The sequence below is a fragment of the Leopardus geoffroyi genome, chromosome B1 (genome assembly GCF_018350155.1).
Source record: "Leopardus geoffroyi isolate Oge1 chromosome B1, O.geoffroyi_Oge1_pat1.0, whole genome shotgun sequence".
NCBI lineage: Eukaryota > Metazoa > Chordata > Mammalia > Carnivora > Felidae > Leopardus > Leopardus geoffroyi.
The window spans coordinates 748,863-767,236 of NC_059327.1; the positions used below are offsets into that span (position 1 = coordinate 748,863).

At 56.3% G+C, this 18,374-nt stretch overlaps 1 protein-coding gene across 9 annotated transcripts in view; it reads left to right on the plus strand.

Moving 5' to 3' along the window:
• The window catches only part of DLGAP2 (DLG associated protein 2), a 786,292-nt gene that overhangs the window by 384,886 nt on the left and 383,032 nt on the right, over nt 1-18,374 (plus strand). The window lies entirely within an intron of this gene.

Below are 18,374 nucleotides of genomic sequence, written 5' to 3' on the forward strand. Positions count from 1 at the left end.
GGTCGTGGTCTCGGTGTGCAAGGCAGTTATTCTCAGCAGCTGTGTCAAGATGCAGCCGCAGGGGTAGCTCTTTAGGAACTTTGAAGATGCCATCGTGTCACCAGAATAGCACAGGCCACGTGGTAACTGCATGTAAAACAGGGACGATAATAACAGCATTGGAGGCCTCGTGAAATTTCACAGCACCTCCCAACAGGCCCAGTGACTCACCCTACAAGCAAGCCCGAGGGAGTTAAGTATATGTTGCTTCCCCGTTTGGCAAGCAGTTGGGCCGTAATTTGTTGGTACGGTGTCTGAGCCGTCAGCGTCGGGAAGGACATTTCCGTGTCGTGCCGTGAAGAAAGGCCTGGGGGTGTCCCCTGCCACGTCGTCAGGATGGGACCTCCTTCGGAACCACTAACTTGTCACTCCAAACGGTCAGCGAAATCACAGACCTCCAAGGATAGATGGCACCAAATATGCTCAGTCACACGGATAGTCTCCTGTGGGTCACGTGTCAAGGTATTCTCAACTGTGTGAATTCATTTCACACAGGATTCAAACCTGAGCAGAAGTTTCTGCCAGCGTTAAGTGAGGGTGGCACGCACGAGCGTTCGGACACCCAACAGCCTGTGGTGGGGACGGGAACTCCCAAGGTGAGCACAGGTGAGACAGGCCCGTAGCTAGGAGTTAAGATGGGAACGTTTACCCAGGACGGTCAGCCTATCAGAGATTGGGGGAAGGGGACGATTCGTCCCAGAGCCCCAGCGGGCACCTCACAGTTTCTGACCCCGTTCCGCACACAGACGACGTCACGTCCCGCTCATTTGCGCTCATTCACTGCAATCTGCAGCCGTTAGAAAAAGACCAGCGGAAGCTTTTACCTCCAGTAATGAGGAAGCGGTGGTTGTGGTCATTCAGGCACGCGTGGTGATGCCGTGTGACGGCGCCGTGTCTGGCAGTCTGGGCGTGCAAACGACGGGACAGACCTCCCTCCACGGTTTGTGGCCACGGCCAACTTCGCTGCCGTACAAGGATGCTCCCACGTGCTGTGTCAGGCAGGTGTCTGGGACACAGCTGCCCGGATGCTTCTGGGATGCAGAGCGGCCGGACTCCCCCCTGCGGGGCGTCATCGCGTGCCTGTGCTCAGGGGTGCTGGCCAGGCCGCCTGCCCGCCCATCCTGGAGCCGGAGCATCTTTGTCTGTGAGACGGGACGGTGGTTGACAGCAGTATCACTGTGTGATGGGGTCTAAGGAGTGAAAATGGGAACTGGGCGAGATGCGCAGGGCCTGGCTCAGTGCCCACACCTTGTTTGATAAACGTCCTCCCTTACGAGTGGGAAGGAGCATCTTGACTCTTCCTGGATGCTTCCTCTCAGGTGGATAGGAGCAGCAGCCACAGAGCAAGGGACTGTGGGTGGCAAAAACCGCAGACAAGAGAGACTGGAAATAATCGCAGGGAGGGGTTGTCATCTGTCCCATCCTGCCAGCTGCTTTTTTCAAGGCGAGAGGATTGGGATCCTGAAACGGAGTCTAGAGTCTGAGCAGTTGCTTCAGATGATGTAGGCAATGCTATTTGTTGGTCCTTGGCATAGAACTAACATTTTAGGGTTCAGGATTTACACTTTTAATAATCTAGAGGCAACTTAAAAATCCCACAAGCTCTTTTCCGGTCTGACTTGATGAGGTGAGGGGACCATTGTGACCAAGCGACAAACCCCTTCGGGACCCGTGTCCAACAGGGAGACAGACATGTAAGGAGACGAGCCAGAATGTCATGCAGCCCGAGGGCAGGGGACAGATGGAGGCTGTAGGTGCGAGGTCAAGGCCATCTGCCTGGGCTTTGAATGGTGAGTGGTTAACCAGAAGGCAGGGGAGCATGTGCGGAGGCAGGGAGATGGGCAGAGTGGGGCCAGGGCTAACATCTTCCAGGAGGTCCTCCAGATCCTGCCCCGGGCCTCCTTCCTCTGTGCAGGAGACCACGTGTGTCACAGTGCCCTGCTGCTGGCCGCTGGCGTGGCTGTGTTGAGAAGGACACATCCCAGAGCTCACGGGGGCTCTGTCTGGTCTGCCCCGTGGGCCAACAAACTCCTAGAGGCAGGTGCAGGGTCTTGCCCCAGTAGGTGCTGTTTTATCCTGCTAGAAACAAAATAGAACGACTTAGACCTATAACTTAGAATCCTCTGCTTCTCAAAGAATCCTCTTGTATAATTATGTTTGCCCTTTCTGGCTCCGGGCCACCACTGTGAAGGGTGACTGTCCCGGAATGCACTCATTCTCTGCACGTGCTCACCTTGCACTTGGTGGTTATTTTCTGTCCTTGTTGCCGTGGGGTTGTCACCCGCCCAGACGTTAGGGCGTCCGTGGCTTCTGGTCTTGCGCTGCCCCACGTGCTGCACGAGGCTGTCCCTTCTCCGTGTACGGGGCCTTCCTGTGTCCTTATGTGGGGAAAGTTCCAGAGGTCTTTATCTGTGGAGTTCCGCATCCCTCCCTCTCCCGTTGGAGCCACGGTGGGGAGCGCCACCGTGTCGTGAGCCAGCAAACCGCAGCCAGACGCGTGCACCTTGCTGGTACCTTTGGCAGGTGCCCACGGAAGTGTCAGCCGTAGCACACGCACCAGAATGGTGAGGGCTGAGGAGAAGCGTTCACAGGGAAGACGTCCCTCACTCAGCCTGGGCTTTCGAGATGGGTCCACAGCCCGTGGTTCTCCCTTTGCCTCTGCCTGTGAGGTACCCGTCCAAGTGAGCTTCCACAAAGCAGCAAGAGCGCACCTCAGATACGGTGTTTCTACCAAGTGTGACGGCGGTAAAATGTATGCGATCACCTAGGGTTGAAGGATAGCATCAGAGCGTATGGATTTATTTATTTATTATATTGATATGTGCAGAGTTATATCATTAATAAAAACGTTGTGAAGTGTTTTTTAAAGGGAAGCCTTAATAAATCCTAGGGCTGCCTGGCATATAAGGACAGAAAGCTTTTTTTTTTTTTTAAGTATCGCACTAAGAAAAATGCTTTCTACATATCTGAGTCATACAGTACCTTCTTAAGAAGTAATTCTTTTTCTTATTGAGGTACGATTGATATATAGAATTAGACTAATTTCAGGCATGCCACAGAATGATTCGCTCTTTGTATGTGTTACAAAACGGTGTCCACAGTAAACCTGGTTCACATCCATCACCACACGTAGTCACACGTCGTTTTCTTGTGATGAGAACTTTTGAGATTGACTCTCTTCACCACTTTCAACTATGCAGTATGGTGGGATCAACAGAGTCACCTTACATCCCTAGGACTTGGCTTATTTTATAATTGACAGCAATCTCAAAAGAAATAACTCTTCTTAAGGCATTTCTAGAAAAACATTTGTAAAATCTCTTCCAAAGGATTCGATTCTACTTTTTGACAGGCATCTTGTCAGATGTTAGAGGCGGGTGTGTTTTGCTTACATTTTAATTATGGGAGGTGCCCACGTCTGACCCTTCCTGCTGTCCCGAGGACCGCCACGTCAGGTTTGAAGGGACGCGTGTCATTCAGTGAAAATGCTTCCAAATGAGTCCAATAGGCTCAGGGAAGCTTTTAGCATTTCTGATTCTCCCATAAAGCACAAGCATGTTTCATTCCAGCCTGATTAATATTTGCTTCCATTTCTGGACTTTTCCACCAGGCATCTGTGGGAGCCTCAGCTAACCTGGTGTGAAGAAGCTCTCACAATAGGAGAAAGTTTGAAGGTGAGGCCCTGCCCTCGCCGTCTCCTCATGACTGAGGCGTCGCTGCTGAGTAAGGGCCCTGTCACTTCTTCCTCTTCGTAACCGTTCTGTGCTGTTGGTCACCTTTTAGATAGTGGGTCTCAGCATTGCTTTGTTGGTTTTGTAAATTATCTCAAATTCTTTTGTAACGGGCTCAGTTTCCTTGAGTGTGTGTGCACGTGCGTGCGGTGCATCTGCACAGAGGACAGCGTGTGCACACGCACACACACATTTGCAGCGGTAGCTGTTTTCCCGACGGCATGACACTCCCCTCGTGGTGGTCCCTCAGCACAGGCTGTTCGCCCAGACAGGCAGAAGCATCTGCTTACAGTGGACTGGATTTCCAGGGCTTGTCCCTGGTGCCAGAATGGGTGGACCTTTGGAGCACAGCCCTCTGTGCAGACTTTGATTTGAATGGCAGAGGCAGGTTTTGGAAAGGGAAAGCAGTCTCGTGTTCTGGAGGTCGCAGAGGGCTGCTGTGAGTGCGTCCCGCCAGCAAAACCTCATCTCCCGGGCTGTGGGCCGAAGGGCAGAGTGGCAGCCCGAGTGTGGTGGTTGGCTCCCAGACACAGCAGCAAGCACGGACCCGGCTTTCAGTCACCTGGTGCTCTGAGTGTCACGGGGTGAAGGTGTGTCCTAGACGGAAAAGTGTCCCGTTCTCATTGACTTGTTCACGGGGCTGTGTCAGCTCTTACAAGTGGGCCACGAGCTGCTCCAGGCCGAGGGCTGTGGCTCCACTCCCCAAAAGCAACTGTTTTCGTGGAGTCACAATTTGACGAGGAAAGTGAATATTAGGAGAATATAAAACGTGAAACGCAAGGGTGTCAGTGACGTGAGCAGAGGAAGAAAGGAGAGCAGGGAAGAGCAGGCCAGGGGAGAAAGGGAGCGTCTTCCTCTCCTATGATGCGCATCTCTGTCAGCTCGGCCGCCGTAGCAGAGACCCCACATGGGTGGCTTAAATCCCAGACCTGCACCTGTCACGTCCTGGCAGTGGGAAGCCTGAGATCCGCGTGTGGGCCAACCGGTTCCTCCTGAGGCCTCTTGGTGCCCTGCAGGCATGGTGTGTCCTGTGTCCTCGCGTGGTTGTCCCTCTGCCTTTCTGTGTCCTCACCTCCTCCTGCGGGGACAGCACAGTCGGGTTGGGGCCTTCCAACGGCCCCCTTTTACCTTAACCCCATTTAAAAGCCTTCCTTCCATCTAGTCACTTAGGGAGGTGCTAGGTTTAGGGCTCCAATGTAGGAATTTGAGGGACACGGCTCTGCCTCCCGACTTATGTGAGGCTGGCCCTTTCCCCTGTGGTTCCTCAGCTGCGAAAGTAGACCCCAAACGCCTCGTGCTGTGTTGTACTCCCCCCTCCGGCCTGGACCGTGTCTTCTGCATCACGGAGCTTGACACAGATGGAGAATCTGTGTATGTCCTTGTGTGTGTAGAATCAGATTGGATGACCCTTGAATGCAGGAGGTACTGAGGGGCTGTGCAACAGCCCATGTGGCCAGTGACATCCCTGCGTGGTGGTCCCAGTGGACGGTGACGCCCCTGTGTGACGGTCCAGGCGGATGATGACGTCCCTGCGTGGCGGTCCAGGCGGACGGTGACATCCCTGCGTGGCGGTCCAGGCGGACGGTGACGTCCCTGCATGGCGGTCCAGGCGGGCGGTGACGTCCCTGCGTGGCGGTCCAGGCGGGCGGTGACGTCCCTGCGTGGCGGTCCAGGCGGGCGGTGACGTCCCTGCGTGGTGGTCCAGGTGGGCGGTGACGTCCCTCTGTGGCGCCCAAGGCGTGGGTGGGCTGCTCACCTGATAGTGCTGAGTTTGCTGTTTGGCCGACACAGGCACCGTCACGCGGCGGGGGGATATGCGGATGATAGCGCTGGAGGGCAGTAGACAGGGAGGCACAGAGGGGATGCGCATCTATGCCCTGGGGAGGAGGAACCCCCCTGAGGTCATGCTGGAGAGGCCCCAGAGCGGGGGTGCTGATGGAAACACATGCAGCCACGTGCCCTTATGTCACATGCTGGGTAGACATGAGCTTATGGGAAACAGGTGGCCGATGTGTCCTGGTGACAGGATGGCCGAACGCGGCCTGCCCTTCCCCGGGGCTGACTTGTGCAGGCCACGCTCTGGAGACCCCCCCCCCCCCCACCACGATGCCCGCGAGCCCCGGGCCTCTGCTCCAAGCTCTTTGCCCGTGAAAGCCTCATGCCTCCAAGCCTTCCTGGGCTCCTCTGCTCCACCCAGGAGGTCTAAGGTCTCCTGAGGAAGGAGGCTGGGGTCTGGCAGAGGTCATGTGTCTCCCACCATCTGTGCCCTGTCCCCCTGCCACCCCCTTGGGGGAATTTCAGGCCTGTCTGCATACAGCAACCTCACATTCCTGAGGTTCCCAGCAGGGGCAGCTCTGGGGAGCAGTCCTGACAACCAGGGTGACCTGGGGACCCTGGGAGGCTGCCCTCTAGGGCAGAATCTCACCTCCCTCCGGTGTGGCCGCCCTGGAGACCGAGCCTGGGCTGCGGCTCACCACCATGACCCCACAGTCTGCACTGGGTGTGGAGACGGAATTTAGAACCACCGCCAGGCTTTTGAGGCTCATCGCGCTTGGATCTCGCGGCGCTGGATTTAACTCCAGGGCTGATTTCTAAATCGTGGGACGTCTTGCCAAAAGACGAGTTTGGGGAGTTGATTTGTTCTTGATTGCAGGCACCTCCTTGATGAGCCCTCATCCCTCGGAAGGCCCCACTGGGGGGCAGCTGCAGGGATGACAGAACCGTCTAGAACCCACTTCTGGGTGGGGCCCTGCCCATCCCCTCACGGACAACAAGCCGGCCTTGGGAAGAGCTCCAGAGCCCCCCTTGTGTTTGCGTGTGAGAGTCGCTGGGGCTGGAGAGGCAGGCATGCGGGTCAGGCGCTTCTCACCGTCGTGCGTGTCCTGAGCCCCGGAACTGCTTAGCACGAGTCAGTGGACTGGGTTCCATGGGGCGACTGCACTCGTTTGCTGCTCTGCTGGTTTGATTGTTCTTCCTCTGACCCGGGGCAGAGAGCACCTGCTCTCGGTGCAGCTTGGCTCAGTAGGCGGCTGGCAGGGATTTAACCTATGAATCCTTGTAACGCACAGTCCGACCCGGAAACTCCAGAAGTTTCTCCTCCGGGTGTCTTTGACCAGCAGCGCCACCTCCTTCCAGGGGGAGGCCCAGGAGTGTGGAGGGGTCCCAGGAACAGGCGCCTAGCAGGCTCCCGGTGACACTGGTCCACAGTCTGAGACGCGCTCGTCCAGGGGATGGCTGGAATTTCTGGAATTCTGGAACAGCTGAAGGGTGGGAACACACAAACAAAACCACAAGCCTCCCAGCCGTGGGAGAAGCAGCTCCTATACCCCGAGCCCGATGTGTCGTGTCTGAGAGTGGACCTGGTGGTGCTGATGGTCAAGATGGACGGACAGATGGCCAGGACCACACGGGCGCTGGAGTGAGCCCGGGGGCTTCTGGGAGCACAGGGACCCCTGACGGGAGTGTCTGAGAGCAGAGTGCCCACCTGCCATCCTCTGTCCAGGCGGGGTCCCAGAGGTGAGGTGGCCGGACCCCGGACTCTGCTTAGTATGTTGCTCAGCGGCTGGTCTGGATGAGCTGCCAGGGCGGAAACGTGTCCCCAGAACCTCCACGAAGACACGGATGTCAGCTTTGGGAACGTGCATGCCTGGCTGTCTGTGTGCGTGTGTGCGTGTACATGCTCACGCAGGCCGCACACGCACAAACTCGTGTACCTTCACATGCGCATCTGGACGGGTTGACTTATTTTAGTGAGCACGTCCCCCATCCAACCCCGTGAACTGCCCATCACCCTGAAAGGGAAAAGGCTTTTTTATAAGCGTCCAGTTTGTCGTCTGACTTAAAACCAGCCCGGGGACACTTCCTGTTGTTTTGAAGCGATGCCTGCAGCCTCAGTGCCGGGGCTCTGGGGAACTTGTGCCACCACACTCTGGAGGGTGGTGCCCTGACCTGGCCTGGGACACTCACGAGGGGCACAGCCGGCCAGCGGGAACAGAGGCTGGAGGGGTCAAGCTCTGTGTGCACTGCCCCCAGCCCTCAGCTCTGCCCCAGGATCCGCAAAGTCACACCTTGCGGCCAGGGTCACAGCCCGTGGGCACAAAGCCCGGTTCGCTGGGTGGCCCAGAGCAGATGGGAAGGTTTGCTCTGCGAACAGAGACCCCGGGGGGAGGTGGCAGCAGCAGCTGAGCCACTGAGGCCCCCTCCCCTCCCTTCTGCTCCCCTCCACTCATCCCAGGCCCTATGCCTTGTTCAGGAGGAGACAGCGTCAGGCGGGATGGGGAGCTGGGGGAAGGGAGACTCAGGACTCGGACTCTGTGGTGGGGGTGGCACCTGTTCTCTGCCCAGGCTCGGTTTGGGCCAGAGCTGTTGGGAGAAGAGATATGTGGGAGAGGGGGACAGGGCAAGAAGCCGGCTGGGGGGGTAGCACGCACTCCCGCACAGAGGCAGTGACACACCGTCTCCCACCGACTGGCTCCAGGCGAGGACGGGACTCCCACCAGCCATGAGTGGAGATGGGAGAGGTGCAGGTGCACAGGGCGGCCGCAGCCCCAGCCAGCAAGTGGCAGTCGGGGAGCTCCCCAGGAGCGAGTGAGGCAGCACCCCCCTGCCGCCCGTGCCCCTCGGGCGAGAACAGATGGCCGGCCGCGCACACCCAGTGCCGTAGGCCCGGCAGCCCATCTACAGCAGGGATGAATCCTGCGCTTCTGGAGGCCAGGCGTCCGGGATCAAGGCGCCAGCCGTGTGGTGTCTCGTGACGTCTCTTCCTGGTTCACGAGGGCATCTTCTCGCTGTGTCCTCCTGCGGAGGAGGGGCAGGGATCCTGTGGGGTCCCCACCCTCATGACCACATCACCCTCAAGGGTCCCCCAGTTTCAGTACCATCACCCTGGGGATGAGGGTTCAACCTAAGAGTTTTGGGGACACAGACCCATGGTGCATGGCAGAGATGCACAAGGGAGGACAAGTCACAGTAGGAAAGTGCACCCTGGTCCTCCCTCCAAAACCATGAGGCCGTGACCTTGCCAGTGAGAAGGACATGAGATTGAGGTGCAAAGTGCATCATACAGAACTGGGCTGTCATCCCTGCAAGGGACCAGAAGGAGTAGTCGTCTAAGGGACTGGACAGAGCAGAGGTGGAGGTGTGTCGGGAGGGAGGAAGATGGCTTCACGGCTGCCCCTGCCTGCCCTTCCCCTCCCCCACAGCCCCTCCAGGTCCCTACGGGGGCTCTCAGAGCCATTGCTGTACTTCTAGGCTGTGCTTTCAAGGCCAAGCCTCCTGGACACACAGTCACGTGGGAAAAGCACAGCCTGGTTACCGTTGAGTGTTGCAAAGTGATTTCACTGGAGGTCTGCCTTTTCTATCTGATTAATCCACTTACGGACAATTGATTGGCTTAAGTATGGATAAAAATTACTCTGCTGGCCACTGGGGCTCAACGGGGACCTTCGGTTCAGTTATTTGCAGGCAGTGTGAGCCCAGCTAAGGGAATGATGGGGACCCGGGGCGCAGGAACATGGAGCGTGGAGGCAGTGTCTGCCGAGGCCTCAGGGCCACCCCTCGGCACACCCGTGTTGCCAAAGAATACGGTGGAAATAGCTGCAGAAAACGTTGTCTCCTTCAACCATGTTTCAGACAGTTTTGCTGTTGCTGTATTTTTATTTTGTTGCTTTAAATCTACGAATCCTGCTAATGGCTGTAGTTTTCCGCTTGGAGCATTTGTTGCTGCCGCCACGGACGATCTCCGGGCCTGGACGCGGCATGAAGCCCTTTGTGTGGTTTCTCCTTTAATCCTCACTCCAGCGCCGCCTGGTAGACACCGCGATCCCTGTTTTCCCCTGAGAAAGGCGAGGCCCACAGGACAGAGGCGGCTTACTGACTGCATGGGGCTGTCGGTGGCCAGAGCGCGTTTAGATCCATAGCTGCTGCTCAGAGCAGATCGGGCCCGGGTTCCACATGGCGGCCACCGCAGTACACGTGACATCGCTGGGCTCGCTCTGACATCACATCTCCCGCTGTGACATCACGGCTCCCGCTGTGACATCACATCTCCTGCTGTGACATCAGGGCTCCTGCTGTGACATCATGGGTGGCGGTGGGCACGTCTGCCTCGCCCAGCACTCAGTGCCTGTTCACCCCGTGTCCTTTCTTTGGAAGGTGGGGTACAGAAAAGAAGTGGGTACGCTGGTGGTGCCCAGCAGCTCAGCAGGTGGAAACACGTGTTTGGACTCAGCTCTCCACATACGCCTGTGCCGGAAACGGGCTAATCGTTGGAGCTGTTGCAGATCTGCTCCTGCCACTTTTCACAGCATGTCAGGGGACAGAATAAAGATGACGTTCCAGTCATTAGGAGCACTGCAAAGCCACCGGAAATAGTAAGACTCTTTTCTAAAGCAGTTATAGAAAACTTTAAATACTTATACACACAATAGTCTGAATTACTGGAAAGCATTCTGGACTATTGAGTAATTTTCTAGAAATAAAATTTTAATGTCTTCACTCCGAGTAGGAATAATTAAAAGCACGGCTGAACAGATACCATTTAGGAACCTGCTTTAATGAATAAATAAGCATATAGCAATATTTGAGCAGGTTACGCTCTTCCTTTGTAATATATTTTCGCCATTTATTTGTGTAGCGATTTCTTGTTCTCTTACGAGAAAAATAAAAGTGAGGACATGTTATAAACGAGTAGACATTGTATTAAAATTTTGGATGAAAGCCGAGGTACAGGAACGCAGAAAAGGTACGCATATGGCAGAGTCAAGGTATGGAAAGATGCGGGAGTGGTCTTCAGATGGTCAGCTGTTTGTCAGGCCGCCATGTCTGAAGACTCACGGTTGGCTTGGAAAGGTCATGAGGTCTTGGGAGAAGCGTCTTCATGACCCAGACTGACCTCGGTCAGATTAGTGCCGGAAGGCGATCCCATCTTTTGCAGTGAACAACAGTGCGTTCTGGTGGGGAACCTTCCGCGTGTGGCGACGGCTCTTCGTAGCCAAGACACGGAAGCGCCAAGCGCTCTGTGTGAGGAAGGTGGGTGTGGTGGAGAGTCGGTGAAGAGGAAACAGGAAGTCCTGGAAAACTCGTGGTATCGAGGCCAGCAGGGCCCAGTCTCCTCCTTCCTCCGTGGCACTTGGTCTTTAGTGGCACTACAGGTTCTTTGGTTCATACGCGGTCGGTTCCTGGAAGCGGTCGGGGAAGTTGGGACGGTCTGGAGGAGTCCGGTGAGCAGCGCTCTGTGCCAGGAAGGCCGAGGAACCCGGCAGGCTGTGCAGCTAGCCATCTACACTGGCCGCAGCTCTGCCTTCCTTGTGTTCCCCTGGTGTCTTTCCTTCCATTTGCAGTGAGTGTTTTTCACACGTTTCTGGTCTCTTGCTCCTGCTTGTATTTATCGTTGAGCGCGGCCTATGCCTCCCTCCTAGTTTATCTTTGGTGCTTGTTAAAACGATGCTTTTCATTTCCTGTCCTCAAGGACAGTAGCCAGTGGATGTTCAAATGATTCACTGTGCTTCCATTCCTACCAGGATGCTCATTCATCATAAAACTATCCATCTGGACTCTCGCTCCTCGGGGACAGTGTTGCTGGAGTCACGTGGCCGTCCTCGGGTCTGCCGGGCGGACACGTTCGGGGCACTCACCCTCTCAGACCTGGGGGGCCGTGCCACGTGCAGGGGCCTCCACAGCATCCCCTTCAGTGAGGCCGTGGATGCAGATGTCGTGCTGGCCCCTCGGGGAAGCCTGCACACTTGACCTTCACAACCTGGGTCTGTCTAGAGATGCAGGAGATCAGGGCGCCTGGGCTCAGAATGCAGTGCTTTTGTTGTTGTAACGCTTCCTGCCTGTGCGGGACCAGAGCCTCGGGAGGACTCAGAGAGAACAGTGCCCTCAGCGTTGTTTTCCATCCGTGCGCATCTTTGCCGAGTGCACCTTTGTGCCAGCCCTCGGCTCCGAGCGATGGTGCGGCTCAGTTCCACCCAGTAGCCGCATGTGGAGCTCCGCGGCACTGCACTAATGGCACGGGCATGGCAGGGGCATGATGTTTACCTGCCAGGGTCCTGTCCCAGTAAGGGACCCGACCTCAGGGAAGCGACCGCTTGGAGGAGGATGTGGGGCCAGCGGGATGCTCAGGCACCCAGAGGTCAGCAGCAGCAGGATCATGGGAGGCACGGGGAAAGGAGCAGTGCTGGGGAGCCCATGGCGAGAGACCTCAGGAATCTATGTACAGGAGTGGGCTCACATGGTTACGGAGGCTGGCAAGTCTAGGTCCAGCAGAGCCGATGTCCCCGTTCGACTCTGAAGGCTGGCGGGCTGCCGTAGATGCTGGAGGAGCTGAGCCCCTCTTCAAAGGCGGTCAGATGGGGGAATTCTTTGGTTCTCTTCAGGCCTTCAACTGGTTGGACAGGGCCCACCTATCCTGGGGATGGCAGTTGGCTTGATGCACAGCCCACTGATTTAAACGTTAACCCCAAAACACATTCACAGACACACCCAAAATGTTTGACCAAATGGCTGGGCCCCCTATGGCTCAGTTATGTTGACAATTACAATTAGCTGTCACCCGGCCCCCAACGAAGTTCTCATTGTGGGGAGACTCAGGCACAGCTGTCCTGCAGCACAGGGAGGTCACTCCCAGCCTCCAGCCTGTAGCCTCCTGCCACCAGGTCGGTGGACTGCTGACGAGCATGCGGTGACCCCGGGCCCAAGTCACAGAGGGCGGGGGAGCGAGTGGGGGACAAAGAAGATCCACGCTCGCGGTGCAGAAGAGAATGTGGAGGCTGATGCGGAAACACATGGAAGGTCACAGTGGACCCGCGCCCCTGCCTCCCCATTCCGCTGCCCTGCACACCTTCACACAGTCTGGCGGCCTCCTGGGCCTGCTCTCCAAGTGCCACTGCCATGGACTGCTGGAGTCACGTGTCATGCTGATGGGAGCTGGCTTTCTGTCGAGGTCCATGCGAGCCACGCCCTGTGCTTGTCCTTCTGCTGCTGGGAGATCCCACCAGGAGGCAGGACGTGCCAAGGAACAGACGGCTCTTGAGTTCACCGTCAGCAGGTGGTGGTGGATGGATGGTGTTCATAAGCATAGGACAGGTTCATCAGGGTAGACGGGCTGGTTTCTGTGCTTGCAAACGACTGCCCTAGATGCCCTGGGGTGGGGTCCTGGTCAGAGGAGGTGTGAAGCTGGGGGAGAAATAGCCACAAATCCTGTGACCCAAATTATTTTTTGGAGCATTTGTTGCCATAGCTGTGGAACCAGAAAGAGACCAATAGAATGGCTGTAGCCACAGCTGGAACCCACAGCTGGCTTCGTGCGGGTAGAAGGTTTGAACAAATCCCACTGGGGGCTCTCCTCCTCCTTTAACATTCCATACAAGTGAGAACCAGCTGAGAGCAAATGCCAGTGATGACCTTGGTCCAGGGTCTGGGGCTGAGCCATCAGAAAGGCAGCCAGGTCCAGTGGGAGTGTGGACCCCCGTCCGTTCCATCCTGGTCCCCGTCCCTGCCAGGGTTCGCCTTTCCTGCAGAGCCCTGCAGCGCCTGCCCTCGGCTTCCCCTTTCCCCTGCACCGCCCACCCCCACTGCCGAATCCCACCTCCGGGTTAGGACCAGACCCGGAGCAGAGGCGGCTCGGCCCACCCGCCCTGAGCCACAGTCAGCCCCTCCCACCCCCTTGCTGAGCTGGGCCTTCGTCTGGAGTAAATATCCCAGGACACTTGGGGCCCTCAGGACCCACGCAGGCACCTGTCCTGTGTGAGGTCCTGGATGCCCACCTGTGGCAGCTGCTGTCTCCCCATCGCTGTGTCCTGGGCCGCCTCTAGGTGTCCTGAGGCTGTGCTCGGCGCGTCTGACATGAGCTGCACCCGGGTGGTGGTTTTGGCTTGAATGGCGCCGGCCTGGAAACGTGTCTGTTAAGTAGACGCTGCCATTTTCATTCTTAAAGGCATAATTCAATCTCTAATCCTAAATTAGGACTGAGTTTTAAGATGCGCTACATTTAAGGATGTTTTGTAAGCTCATTACGGCCTCATAATCATGAACTCACCACCCCCTGCTGCTAATAAGGGACGTATGTTGTATCCATGCACAGTCGGGGCCAGATTGTCTGACCCGCTGCTCTCAGAGCCCCGTGGGGTCCCCACTGAGGAGTCAGAGCTGGACGCCCCACTCTGAAGGGCAGACTAAGGCATCCCCAGGACACATGGGAAGGAAGGATTAACCAGATCCATGATGTTTGGCTTAAACGTATTTTTACAGTTGAAATGGCAAAGAAAGGAGTAACTCCCGTCTTTTTGTTATAGCTTAAGATGCTGCGCTAGGCGCTCTGGTAATCCCAAGAGACATTGTGAGGTTCACCCTGATGAAATACCAGAAAAACAGAAAACAACAGTCAGCCAGCCCTAACTGCTGGGTCTCTGGCAGGGATTTAGAGGGGATTCATAGGAAACTGTTTCATTCGGTCTGTTTCCCTGAGAACCACTCGTTAGGGGAGCCTGTGACCATCCCCCTTTGCCATGGCCGTGCACATGGGAACCCTGCAGGCATGTGAATTGTGTTCTCTTTAGCCTCAGTGAAGCCCCTTCTCACACAAGCTCTTCCCGTGTGTCGAGACCCTCTGTGGTACTTACTTGTGCAAACACCCCAAGTGGTCATTCAGTATTACTGAATCCACTTTCCTGTGCCACCAGGGTTTTCTGAATGCTGACACACAGGAGTGACCAAGTGCTGGTCTGTGTCCCCTGGGTCCCCACACGTGGCCCCTTTCCCCAGAAGAGTTCCCTGGAAGACCGTGGACTTACCACAGCCAGATCTGGGCAGTGGTTTTCCTCTTTGGTCCTGCACCTTCCTAGGTCTGGGTTATGATGATTCTGTGTCCTTTACCCTTAACCGAGCCAGAAGAAGCACAATTAATCATCCCAGCCATCACCCCCTCGTGTCTGCCTACAGGCTGATGTCTGGCGTCATGCAGGGAGGCAGATGAGCTCCGGGGAGGCGGGCCCCGAAGACCCCATCCCAGAGGGAGAGGTCAAGTCAGCCTGACCGCCTCCGCGCTCACGCTGAGCCCCCGCTCATTGCTTCCTGCTCTCCAGACGGCTTACCTTCAGTGTCCTCCTTCCTGAGGGCCGTGGGATTTAGTGGTTCATCATCCAGCCTCTTAAATTTCCTGACTTCACACCTGCCTGGGTGGTTCTGCCTTCCCCCTCTGGGGGTGCTCTGCAACCCTTGGAGCTGTCCGGCTGCCCTGGGGGTCAGCTGTCTACAGATGCCATCTCGGGACGCCCAGGATGCCCGTCTCCTTTCTAGTGGGTACACCTGTGCACTGGCCCGGTGTCCGTCACACTCACCTGGTGTTCAGCACAGAACCAATGGGTCTTCATGGTGCCGGTGGAGACACAAAAACCCGGAATCCGATAACTTTTAGGCACCCCTCGGATGTAATAAAACATTTTTCCTTTTAAATAACGGAAGTAAAGCCTGGCTTCCTGCTGTGGGGAGTAAATGGTAGACGCCAAAGGCTTCAGCTGACCTGGCCGCAGCACGAGGACCTTTAGGTGGTCTTAAAATTTCCTACGTGCAAGGGACCGATTCCGTGTCAGGAGAGGCAGGTGCACCAACTGCCTCCCATGTTCAGTTCGCCTTGAAGACCTTGCAGCAGGTGCAACCAGGAGCTCTGTCATCAGAGTGCTTGTGAGCGCAGGGCCCTGGCAGGGCCCTGGCAGGGCCGGTGACCCCAGCTCTGCCCTGGGGGCCTTGGCAAGCCTGTTCCCTCCCGCTCTGTCTCACTGTCCATCCGCCCAAGGGAGGGTGTGATGAGGGGACTTCTTGTGTTTATTCTTACCTTGTACAGTCAGTGCATTTTTTAAAAATTTTTTTCAGGCGGTTTTAGATTCATAGCAAAATCGAGAAGAAGGTACAGAGATTTCTCATACCCTCCCCCACCCCCCGGCACGCACAGCCTCCCCCTCCACCAGCACCCCCACCAGACGGTGCGTTTGTTACAACTGATGATGTCGTCATCGCCCAGAGTCCACAGTCTCCATCAGGGCCCTCTTGGTGTCGTACGTTCTGTGGGTTCGCACTCCCCATCCTCGGCCCCTGGAAACCACTCCTCTTTTTGCTGTCTGTGTAGTTTTATTCTTTCCAGAAGGTCATAGAGTTAGAACCATACAGTGAGTAGCCTTTTCGGTCTGCCTTCTTTCACTTGGTAAGACTCATGTAAGGTTCTTCCACGGCTGTTCATGGCTTGAAGGCTCTTTTCTTTTTAGGGCTGAATAATATTGCATTGTCTGTATGGACCACAAGTTATTTATCCATCAACCACTGAAGGGCACCTTGGTTGCATCCAAGTTTTGGCAACTATGTAAACATTCGTGTGCGAGATTTTGTGTGGACGTAAGTTTTCTAGTCTTTTGGGTAAATACCAGGGTTGTATGTTTAGTTTTGCAAGAAAGCACCAGCCTGTCTTCCAGGGCGTTCGCACCATCTTGCATTCCCACCAGCAGGGAGTGGGGTCCCTGTGGCTGCACACCCTCGCCGGTGCTCAGTGTTGTGTGCGGTGTTGACTCTAGGAGCCACATCCCTGAAAGGAAAGAAGTCAGCATCTCCTGGCTGGTTGGTTATGGGCGTCGGGCCCGTCTCTGGGTATGCGCTCACGTGCCTTCTGGCCCATAGGAGGGAGCACATTTCTACAGTGCTCCATGAGTGGGAGGAAGGGCACCTCCCTGCATCCCTGCCGTCATGGGCCTCATGCTTGCCCACTAATGTTACCGGAAGGTTTCCCCCTTATTCTCTGGTCCCTCACACACCGTATCCTGGGTGTGCTCAGAGGCTCATGGCTGTGGAAGCTCCAGAGGCACCTGGTCCCGCGGACCCCAGGGCCCAGGTGGGGACACATATGCAGCCCCACATGGTGATTGACAGCCCGTGGAAGGCAGCAGTGATGGTGTTGGCCGGCGTAAGTACCACATAATCACGGGGGAGAAACCTGAACTCAGTGTCTGGGGGAAAGCAGGAAGACATGGAGAGCGGTGTTAGTAAAGGGCTGGAAGCTGGGACCTGTCGGGCAAGATTCAACCTAACATCTTGAATTGGGGTTTACTGATCGTGGGAAGTTGTGATGTTTCCTTCAGAGGGAGAGGGAAATGTCAGACACACCAAATTTGCTTTTCAGGAAATGTATTCCAAACCTACTGATTGAATGCATAGGGATTCCCGGCGCTGGGAAATGTGCAGCTTCCCCGGGAAGTAGCCGGACTGGAGGTGGTGACAGGCTGTAGGAGGTGGGGGTCCGAGGCTCATGCCCACAGCTCTCAGGGCCGAGGCACGCACAACGATGCCCTGGATGGGAGAGCATCGCTGGTCCCTCCCACCATGTCCTGCACGTGCGTCCGGGCAGCCAAGCCCCTGCATGAGCCCAATGGGCTGCGGTCCTAGGACAACAGCTCCCGTGCCTCGTGGAGAACCTGTGAGTGGCCAGTGTGCCCTGCCCACTGCTGCCTCCACGTGCACCCGTGTCCACCAACACCACTGCCCACGCGCCCCACCAGGCCCACACGAGGGGTGGTCTCCAGTGGCCCCAGAACCATGCTGGCGGCCTCCTTTCCTGCCCTGGTCTGCCTGCTGCCCTCACTGTGCCCACACGGCCTGTCCCCTCTGCTCCCACACCTCCCACTGGGCCTGCTGTCCCTTCAGGAGGCGATCAGGATCCACCAGGAGCCAGATGCTGCTTCTCCTGGTCTCGGGGCCGTTATGGACCGCAGTGGGGCTGTGTGTGACCCCTTTCCAGCGGACACAGCCCCCCGCCCAGAGCTGGGAGAATCCCCATCTTTCTACCAGATCTGTAAGGTCGGGAAGGCTGGGACTTCCCGGATCCTATCAGCAAGGGTGGCCTTTGCTTTCTTGGATTTATTCATTCTTGGGGGAGATTCCAGGCAAAGGTGGAAATCCTTTCCCAAAGCCTTCCATAGGTGGGCAGTAAAGGATGCACTCAGCATCCAGGTGACGCTGCAGATGTGGGGTGTGGGGCTTGTGGTGTGGGGTCAGCCCCTGACTTTCCTGGAGCCACAACTGTCCCCTCTGGGTAACTGACTCGGTGTCAGGTACTGTGGTCGGGAGGAGTACTGGTCAGCGGGCCCTTGGAGCACACGCATGCCTTACACTTCGAATATATTTACACGTATCCGTGTGTGTCATTCAGTGATGCAACTGTCCGTACCTCTGTTTTGGAACCTGTAAGATGTCTCATCCTGAGGTTTTGAGATTTCAAGGAAGAAAGGCCTTTCTGAACTCCCCGTTCCGTGTTTCTCGCGTCCTGAGTAGGAACGCCCTTCCCAGTGGCCCCTGCAGAGACGTGTCTACAGGGTGTCCTCTACCGGGGTTTCCCCCACTCCTCCGTGTACTGTGTCCTTGGAACACGCCCCTACCTTCACATGGAGTTGTATTTACATCAAAGGAGGAGTGGAGAACCGAGCCAAGAGTCAAGATTACAGAAATCCCTTTTTCTGTCCCTTTCCTATCTACAGATGGCTGCTGTTCTCTTCGCAGTAAGGAAACATCACTCTAATCCTCACATCACCAGCTTCACCCAACAGTTAGCTCCTTGTCCCCCCA